The sequence below is a fragment of the Gambusia affinis genome, linkage group LG04, assembly GCF_019740435.1.
Source record: "Gambusia affinis linkage group LG04, SWU_Gaff_1.0, whole genome shotgun sequence".
Lineage (NCBI taxonomy): Eukaryota > Metazoa > Chordata > Actinopteri > Cyprinodontiformes > Poeciliidae > Gambusia > Gambusia affinis.
In genome coordinates this window covers 663659-673503 of record NC_057871.1, presented here as the reverse complement: position 1 = coordinate 673503, position 9845 = coordinate 663659, and the positions used below count along the sequence as shown (strand labels likewise).

Here is a 9845-nt window from a genome sequence, read left to right as displayed (position 1 = left end):
ATATTTCTTATTGTGTGGCAGAAAGAACAAAACTTGTATATTTTTAAAACTGTAATGTCCTTTCACCTCCATGGGCTGAAGGTGGAGGAGTGTCCCAGGGATTGTAGGAGCTTCGCTGTCTGGAGGAACCGCAGTGCAGCCCGAAGACCCTTATGATGCAGAACACCTTTGGAAACCGGGTTCCCTCGCCCTGACGCGGGTCGCTGGGGCCCCTCTCTGGGGCCAGGCCTGGGGGTGGACATATTTACATTTGGAGTCGCCCACGATGAGCAGCAACTCACCATGAGTGGGTGACGAGTTCAGATCCCCCTCCCTTTTTGGAGAGTCCCTCTCCTGGGGACTCCCTTGTTCTGCTGGGGAACTTCAACGCCCTGGAGGGGCGTGGTTGGGAGGAACGCCCCCCCGATGTGAACGCTAGTGGTGTTCTGTTGGACTTCTGTGCTTGTAATAGATTGTCCATAACATGCTCAGGGTTCAGGGGTGTCTGTTTGTACACTTGGCACCAGGACACCCTAGACTGCAGTTTGATGATCGACTTTGTCATCGTTTCATCGGATCTGCGGCCGTATGTCTTGGACACTCGGGTGAAGAGAGGTTCTGTCCACTGACCACTACCTGGTGGTGAGTTGGCTCCTCTGGTGGGGGAGGATGCCGGTCAGACCTGGCAGCCCAAACGTGTTGTGAGGGTCTGCTGGGAACGTCTGGAGGAATCCCCTGTGAGGCGGAGCTTTAACTCCCATCTCCAGCAGAACTTTGAACACGTCCCGGGGGAGGTGGGGGACATGGAGTCTGAGTGGACCGTGTTCTGTACCTCCATTGTCGAGGCGGCTCATCTGAGCTGTGGCCGCAAGGTTGTCGGTTCCTGTCGTGGCGGCAACCCTCGAACCCGTTGGTTCAACAAGGGGGACCGGAGGGTGTGCTCCAATTACAGGGGGGTCACACTCTTAATCCTCTCTGGCAAGGTCTATTCGGGGGTTCTGGAGAGGAGGGTCCATCGGATTGTCGAACCTCGGATTCAGGAAGAGCAGTGTGGTTCTGGTTCTGGTCGTGGAACACTGGACCAGCTCTACACCCTCAGCAGGTCCTGGAGGGTTCTGGGAGTTCGCCCAACCAGTCTACATGTGTTTTGTGGACTTGGAGAAGGCGTTCGACCGTGTCCCTCGGGGAGCCCTGTGGGGGGTTCTCCAGGAGTATGGGGTACCGGGCTCCTTGATACGGGCTGTCAGGTCCCTGTAGGACCGGTGTCAGAGTCTGGTCCACATTGCCGGCAGTAAGTCGGGCTCGTTTCCGGTGAGAGTTGGACTCCGCCAGGGCTGCCCTTTGTCACCGATTCTGTTCATTACTTTCATGGACAGAATCTCTGGACCAGCCAAGGTGTTGAGGGGATCCGTTTTGGTGGCCTTAGGATCAAATCTCTGCTTTTTGCAGATGATGTGATCCTTTTGGCTTCATCAGGTCGTGATCTGCAGCTCTCACTGGAGCGGTTCGCAGCCGAGTGTGAAGCGGCTGGGATGAGGACCAGTGCCTCCAAATCCGAGGCCATGGTCTTGAGCCGGAAAAGGGTAGAGTGCCTTCTCCGGGTCAGGGGGGAGTTCAAGTATCTGGGCCTCCCTTCTGACTCTGAGAAATGCTGTTACAATGCTGGAGTTAGAAACAGCTTCTAACTCCAGATAAAAAACACTTTTTGTTTGTTATATATATAGTATTTTTAGCCTTTCATCAGCTCAGTATACTTAGTTAATATTTTTTAAAAACCTTTAATATTTACTTTATACTAGAACGATCCAAGTTTCTCATCTCAAAATAACCAAAATCTATTTCATGAGATGGTTGAGATAATTTGATATCTATTTTAAAATAGTGAAACACTGAATGAAAGGAGGAAGAGGCAGTTCTGAATAACAAAACAAAATAAGCTGAAGATCAAATTAAAAAAAATTATATGTATATATATTCTACTGAACCGTCATTTCTTGTATATTTTAAGAGTTGTACTTTAGTATCATTTCTGGTATTTCATTTGAATATTTTCTGCTGAAATTCTAACCAGTTTCTTTTTTTTTTTTTTTTTTTAATTAATTTTTTATTTGGAAAGGCAAATTACAATTATTTTGTACAATTCAGCTTCCACCACATTGGAAGTATGAGAATGAATAACATAAGCCCAACCAGTTTTTTTTTTTTTGTATAATAACAGAACCTAACCAGTTTCTAATGATTGCCACATTACGGAGGAGAGAAAATGTAAACTCGGACCTATAACCAGTAGGATAAAGTTAAGGACACGGTTTGGTGGAGTGGGTCGCCCTCTGGTGGTCAAAAGCGGTACGTCAGTTTTGTAACTTCCTGTTATGAAAACGTCCTACCGACATTTTACTTTACGTTTTATTTGTATGTGTGCATCCGGAGACCTACCTGTGCCTCAACAATAAAATAAAAATGACAGGAACACTTCCTTGAACTACTTTATGTGTAACTTTACCCAAACTCAATGCTTAGTTTGTGCTGCATAAGCCCTTAATGTCCACTAGAGGTCGCTGCAGGCAAAGCGTGTTGAAACAAAAACCTTGAACGGCTTCATTAAATTCTGCCGTACTGCGTCATTCAGCGTAATCAAATGTAAACTAGTAGACCTTTACACATAACATAACAGTTAAGTTTATATTTAAACGTTAAAGTAAGGAGAAAACCTTTTTAAACGTGTTTACACCTCCAGGATTCTTATTGGAGACAAGTGTGTCACGTGACCAGAAATAAACAAGTCGGTCTTTTTCCACGCGACCTTTTGGTTCGATTCAGCTCATTTATTTTTGTTTTCCACCATAAAAGTGACATCAGTGACTTTAGAGCAATATTTTCTATTTACATTGTTTGTTTTTTGAGCGATGAAATATAAAGTTATCCGAACCGTGAGTGAAAACGGGATGGTCGAGGTTGAAATGGTTACCTCCCCAGTTAAATAGGTTATCGCTTCTCGGCCTTTTGGCTAAGATCAAGTGTAGTATCTGTTCTTATCAGTTTAATATCTGATACGTCCCCTACCCGGGGACCATATATTAAATTGATTTTTGCAGCAGGGAGATGGAATAGGGGCTTGCTCCGTCCACTCCACGCATCGACCTGGTATTGCAGTACCTCCAGGAACGGTGCACCCCCTGATGCTGTTATATGGAAAACTGGAGGTTGAATAACTAATAGGAAATTCAACAGTCTCATTATATCTATCTATATCTGGATGTCTATCTATATCTATCTAGATATCCATATTTATATATATATATATATATATATGTGGATATCTATCTATATCTATATCTATATCTGGATATCTATCTATCTATATCTGGATGTCTATCTATCTATATCTGGATATCTATCTATATCTATCTAGATATCCATATATGTATATATATGTGGATATCTATCTATATCTGGATATCTATCTATATATAGATATATAGATAGATATCCATATATATATGTATATATGTGTGTGTGTATCTGCTGTCATATTCACTTTTAGACTTATAGCCCTTTTTATAACTAAAAACGTTGGTTTCATGTTGAAGCTGTGATTAGGTTGCTGTATTTTAAACCAAACTGCAGTCCCGTATTTGTTGGCAGCCTGCAATGTGAATGTACAAACACTAGATGGCAGCACTCTCCTTACTAAAAAAGACTGAGAACAAAAGATTCTGTTCCCAATTGGACGTGGAGGTTAGAGTGATTTATCTCAGCTGCTAAACTGAAGCTCAGTGACAAGAAATGTTAAAATGGAGGTTGGTTTTGCCTCGTTTTTCATTGGGGCCAGTGGAGAGACTTTAAAACTGGTGTTATGTTATCATAACCAAATCTCCCAAAGGACTTATCTCTAAGATATATCATTTACTATCTGGCTTTGACTCCTCAGGTTATGATGCTATGAAGCTGGTGTGGGAGCGTGACCTAGGACTGACGTTTGATCTGGCAGATTGGGAGGAAATCTGTGATGGGGTTTTCCCCAACTCCACCTCAGTTTCTTTACATGAGCAGAACTTTAAATTCTTCTACCGAACTTATTATACACCTGTTCGCCTTCGGAGGATGTTTCCTGATGCTTCAGATCTGTGTCATAAATGCAAAATACATAGGGGCACGTTTATTCACTTATTTTGGTCTTGCAATTGTATTCAATCTTTCTGGAAAAGAGTTCATCTCATGATACAAGAGATCATTGGTAAACAGTTCTCACTAACTCCCTCCTTCTGTCTCTTTAACCTGCTTCAGACATTCTACTGAATGCAGACACTAAACATCTGCTTGCAATCCTTTTATTTCTGGCCAAGAAATGTAAACTATTGAGATGGTCAGCATCACAGGCCCCTACAGTTGATATGTGGATATCACAGATTTCTGCCATTGTCTCAGTTGAAAAACTCACTCATGACCTTCATCAAAAGTCGGACAAATTTTGGAGGATCTGGGCCCCACTGCAATCCTTTTTACAGAGGCTGTAATTTTTTTATTTTTACATATTTTTTTTTCTCTCTCTTACATTCGATATATCACTCATTTGGCTGTCTGACAGTTGTGACTATTTTGAATCATGACTGCTGTATTTTGTGTATGTGGGCTGTATGTATGTATGTTTTTATTTTTTATGTGGACTTTGCAGTGCTCCTTGTTGTTTTGGGGTGGGTTGTTTTTGTTTAATTTTGTTGGTGTTTACATAAAGTTATGAAAATCAATTAAAAAAAATTAAAAAAACTGGTGTTATGTGCTCTATCTTCCTGGTTTTAGTCAGAACTCCAGCAGCAGCATTCTGGATCAGCTGCAGCTCTTTGATTGATTTATAGAACAGACCTGTGAAGACGCTGTTGCAATAATCAATGCGGCTGAAGATAAACACATGGATGAGTTTCTCTAGATCTGGCTGAGACATTAGTCCTTTAATCCTGGAAATGCTCTTCAGGTGATAGAAGGCCGTCTTTGTGACTGTCTTTATGTGGCTCTGAATGTTCAGGTCAGAGTTCATCGCTACTCCCAGGTTTCGGCCTGATCGTTGGTTTTTAGTTGTAATAACTGAAACTGTGCACTGACTCTAGATCTATAGTTCTAGATCTATAACTGTAGATCTATAGCTCTAGATCTATAGTTCTAAATCTATAACTGTAGATCTATAGCTCTAGATCTATAGTTCTAAATCTATAACTGTAGATCTATAGCTCTAGATCTATAGTTCTAAATCTATAACTGTAGATCTATAGCTCTAGATCTATAGTTCTAAATCTATAACTGTAGATCTATAGCTCTAGATCTATAGTTCTAAATCTATAACTGTAGATCTATAGCTCTAGATCTATAGTTCTAAATCTATAACTGTAGATCTATAGCTCTAGATCTATAGTTCTAAATCTATAACTGTAGATCTATAGCTCTAGATCTATAGTTCTAAATCTATAACTGTAGATCTATAGCTCTAGATCTATAGTTCTAAATCTATAACTGTAGATCTATAGCTCTAGATCTATAGTTCTAAATCTATAACTGTAGATCTATAGCTCTAGATCTATAGTTCTAAATCTATAACTGTAGATCTATAGCTCTCGATTATAACTAGATCTATAACTCTAGATCTATAACTCTAGATCGTTCCTCTTTAGGTCCAAAAATAATAACTTCAGTTCTGTTTCTGTTCAGCTGGAGGAAGTTTTGTCTCATCCACACATTTATCTGTTCTCAATATTTATTCAGTGATTGGATGGGGTCAAAGGTCAAGTGGTGACATCATAATGCAGAGCTGTATCATCTGCATAGTTATGGTAGCTGATATTTCCTGTTATGACCTGAGCCAGTGGGAGTATGTAGATATTGAATCAGAGGGTCCTAGGATTGAACCTTGAGGAACCCCACATGTGACCTTTGACCTCTCTGATGAGAAGTTTCCAATTGAAACAAAGAAATCCCTGTTCTTTATGTAAGATTCAGACCAGTTAATCTCTGGACCGGAGAGTCCGACCCAACTCTCCAGTCCATTCAGTAATATGTCCTGGTCAACACTGAGGTCCAACAGAACCAGAACCAGTATTTAGTGCTAAAGTTTGTTTGTGACCTTTAACCTCAATTCCAAGATACTCAAAAGAGGTGAAGTGACCCAAAGAAATTTTACTACTATTTACGGTTTTCTTAAATATTGAAGCCACGCCTCCTACCATGTATGAAGCCAATATAACTTTAATATGTAAAGAAGGCAGGGAGGAGACGGAGCTTTCATCATATCGCCCTATTTCATTATTGAATTCTGACATTAAAATCTTCGCTAAAGTACTGGCAAATAGGCTAAATAAACATATTTCCTCCATTGTACACCCGGACCAAACGGGCTTCGTTCCAAATAGGTTCTCATTTTTTAATATCAGACGGTTAATGAACATTATGTATCATAAATATGACAGTAGGTTTAAGGGAGCGGCTCTTCGCCTCGATGCTGAAAAGGCATTTGACCAACTGGAGTGGCCCTACATCCTGACTGTACTTGGGGAGTTTGGATTTGGTGATAAATTTGTGTCTTGGATCAAAATAATGTATGCTCATCCATCTGCCTCTGTCCTTACAAATCAGGACAAGTCAGAGCCCTTTCTGCTACACCGGGGAACCCGTCAGGGTTGCCCCCTTAGCCCCTTGCTTTTCGCGGTCGCTATGGAAACCCTCGCCATTAGTATTAGAGAACACCCCTTAATCAAACCGATTCAATTGGGAAGCATTGACCATCAAATTTCATTGTATGCTGATGATGTGGTGGTTTTCGTATCACATCCTGAGCGGTCAGTGCCAGCACTCCTAGACCTCATTCAGTCATTCGGTGAGATTTCAGGTTATACTATTAATTGGCAGAAGAGTGAGTTTATGTCATTAGGTGTGAGCCTCACTTCCAACTTTTTAGATAACCTATTATTTAAGATAACGGACAAACTGAAATATCTTGGGGTTATTCTGCCAAAGGACCCTAAACAAATCTTCAAATTGAATTTTTTGGAAAAAGTGGAGAATCTTCGGAAAGACATTGATAAATGGAGAACACTTCCTCTGTCAATGATGGGCCGTATAAATGCTATTAAAATGGTGTCCTTGCCTAAATTTTTATATATTTTTCAGGGTTTGCCTATTTTTTTAACGAAGGCTTTTTTTAAATCGTTAGACTCAATAATTTTGCCTTTTGTTTGGGGCTTTAAAGCCCATAGAATATCAAAAACTCACTTACACAAACCAAGAAAGATAGGGGGATTGGGATTACCCTGCTTTCAGCATTATTATTGGGCAGCGAATGCAAGAGCCTTGGTATACTGGCAGGAAGGTGATGCACAAGAACTGCCTGCAAATTCCCCCCCATGGGTGGCTATTGAAAGAAGTGGTGTTACTGACAGCTCTCTTCCGGCTCTTCTTTTTGCAGCACCGATATCCCCAGCAATTAGTGGGGTAAATAATTTAATTGTTTTAAATTCTTTGAAAATATGGAAGCAAATAAAACTGCACTGCAAATTGCCAGAGACGTCAGTTCATGCCCCAGTTTACTGTAACCATGCTTTTCCCCCATCACTTTCGGATACATCCTTTAAAAACTGGAGTTTGAAAGGCCTTAATACTCTGAAAAATCTGTACATTAACAAAAAGTTTGCTTCATTCGCTATGCTGAAGAGCCGTTTTTCCCTTCTAGATACAGATTTCTTCAAATACTTGCAAATTAGAAACTATGTTCGAACTAATATTCAGATTTTCATATCTCTCCCGGAAGAGAATAAATTATGTAAAATTCTGCTGGGCTCTCCAGGATCGAAAAAGTTTATCACGAGTTTGGTTGACGTCTTTGCAGAACGAATGAACTTTACCACAGACTTCTTGAGGGCTGCATGGGAGGAGGAGCTGGGTTTGCAGATTGGGAGTGAGGTCTGGGAGGATTCGGACGTGCTCTATCAATGTACGACACCAGTTAATCCAGTTCAAGGTATTCCATAGACTCCACTATTCTAAAATTAAACTGCACAGAATATTTCCTTCGACATCTTCAAATTGTGATAAATGTAAGTCTGCGGATGGCTCCCTTTCTCATTTGTTCTGGACATGTCCCAAGCTCTTTCATTATTGGTGTGAGATTTTCAACTTGTTTTCTAAGGTTTATGGATGCACGTTGGTTCCTGACCCCCAGATTGCATTATTTGGACATTTTCCTTCTTTGAGGACCTGCAGCGTTTCTATGCAAACGACAGTGGTGTATGGAATGGTAATCGCCAAAAAAGTAATATTGAGACTCTGGAAAACTGACAAGGTTCCTCAGTTTAAAATGTGGTTGAGCGACTTCACTGAGATTCTTCATTTGGAGAGGCTACGATATGATGTTGTGGGTTTCTCTGATTTTGTAGTATCTGGCATCCAGTTTTGGATCATCTTTCCCGATCCAGGGTCGACCCAGACACTCGCTCAGCTTCTTAATGTGCCACCTTTGCCCTTACAGACAGGTAATACCATTCTTTAATTGTAGATGGTACTCAATGCAGTGTAACCTGATTTGCTGTTATAATATTTATTTATCTTTATTTTTATTTTTTTATTTAAAAGTTTTTGCGTTGTTTTTTTTTGTTTTTTTGTTTTTTTTTCTTTCTTCGGTTATTGTACATCTTTATTTTTGTTACTGGATTGATAAGAGTATACTGCTTTCATACAGGATTTTGTTACATACTGTATATGTATGGATATGTAAGTATATGTGCATATATATTTACTTATACTCTCATGTATGATTCATGTATGTTATATTCTGAAAACCTAATAAATATATATATTAAAAAATATATATATATTGAAGCCACGCCTCCTCCTTTTTTATGTTTTCTATTCTCACTTAAGAAATTGTAGTTAGGAGGTGCAGATTCAATTAGTTCGATCGGTTCATTATTGTCATTCAACCACGTTTCTGTCAGAAACAACATGGATATTATGCTCAGTGATGAAATCATTGATTAATAGAGCTTTAGCACAGAGAGATCTGGGATTTAAAAGAGTTTAAGTTTAAATGAGTTGGAGGCCAAAAGTTCTTCAGTCTGAGAATTATTGTGGAAAAAGATTATTACCAAGCACTGTCAGGTTTGTTCATATATTCTGTCCAATTCAGAAAGCTGCAGGCAGACACGGGTTTTATACCAAGGATCCAAAACAAGAAGAGATGGCCTGGTTCTGGTTCTGGTTCTGGTTCTGGTTCTGGTTCTGGTGCAGCTGCAGAAAACAATTTCCAACCTTGTGTGGGCGCGCGTGTGTGTGTGTGTGCGTTTGTTTCTAGTATGTTGTAGGGACTGAAGCCTGGGCCCCACAAGGGGAAACGCTGTTTTGGGGTCAGAGGTCAGATTTAGGACTTAGGTGTGAATTGAGATTTGGATAGGGTTAGGCTGTAGAAATGAATGGAAGTCAATGGAAAGTTCCCACTAAGATAGCTGCGCAAACGTGTGTGTGTGTGTGTGTGTGTGTGTGTGTGTGTGTGTGTGTGTGTGTGTGTGTGTGTGTGTGTGTGTGTGTGTGTGTGTGTGTGTGTGTGTGTGTGTGTGTGTGTGTGTGTGTGTGTGTGTGGCCCAAACAGCTTCTTTTGTTGAGAGTTCACAAGCATTTCAAATAAAATGATCAGCAGATGTTAACTTATAGTAATTTTTCACCACAGGTTCCTTGATAAAATAACATTTGATTTGAATTTGTTGGAGAAATAATAAATATTGTGAGTTGACATCTCAAGACGAAAACAGGGATTTGGTGAAACATAATAACCGTCATAAAGGTTTAAAAGCGGATTAAATAAAATCAGTCTAGAACAGACGGCGCTTGGT

The 9845-nt window shown here is 40.3% G+C and overlaps 1 non-coding gene across 1 annotated transcript; it reads left to right on the top strand.

Moving 5' to 3' along the window:
• Nucleotides 1–2966: 2966 nt before the first annotated feature.
• Nucleotides 2967–3157, top strand: LOC122830433. Its single transcript, XR_006370523.1, has one exon. It is a non-coding gene; the product is annotated as a U2 spliceosomal RNA (small nuclear RNA).
• The last annotated feature ends 6688 nt before the right edge of the window (nt 3158–9845 follow it).